This window comes from Mus caroli, chromosome 3, assembly GCF_900094665.2.
Source record: "Mus caroli chromosome 3, CAROLI_EIJ_v1.1, whole genome shotgun sequence".
Lineage (NCBI taxonomy): Eukaryota > Metazoa > Chordata > Mammalia > Rodentia > Muridae > Mus > Mus caroli.
Genome location: NC_034572.1, coordinates 61,087,070 through 61,087,580, shown reverse-complemented (window position 1 = coordinate 61,087,580; position 511 = coordinate 61,087,070). Strand labels below are relative to the sequence as shown.

Sequence of the window (511 nt, the reverse complement as noted above, 5' to 3'; positions counted from 1 at the left end):
CTCTCTCTCTCTCTCTCTCTCTCTCTCTCTCTCTCTCTCTCTCTCTCTCTCTCTCTCTGCCACACAGGTTAATATCAAGAAAACAAACACCCTTGCCCTAGAAGTATTGCAGGTGTGGCTGCTGTCACATGTCCGCCACTAGGTGGCAGAGAAGAGAGGCTATGTCTATGCTCAGTGTTCTGACCTGTGAACATCTAGATGATTAGGAAGTAGCCTGACATCCCTTGAGAACAAGCAAGCCTGAAGCCACACCAGTCCAGCACCAGGGGGCCTGGACAGGGAGCTAACATGAGAGGACCACCAATCCAGCTCCTTAGTACTTCACAGGCTGCAGGTCGGGACCAGCTCCCAGGGTGATGAGTGAGCCGGAGACTAGAAGAATCCTGCCCAGGACTGTTAGCCCCAGTTGAGAAGCAAGCCTGAGATGACCACCAGTCCAGCACCATGCAGACCTGGGGGCAGTGACACAGACCATGTCCGAGTTGACCCCTACCAGGTGTCATAATGCAGA

General features: G+C 53.4%; 1 non-coding gene across 1 annotated transcript; it reads left to right on the top strand.

The window, feature by feature from the left end:
* Window positions 1-90: 90 nt before the first annotated feature.
* Window positions 91-222, top strand: LOC115030760. The gene has a single exon (XR_003836354.1). It is a non-coding gene; the product is annotated as a small nucleolar RNA SNORA17 (small nucleolar RNA).
* Window positions 223-511: the final 289 nt, after the last annotated feature.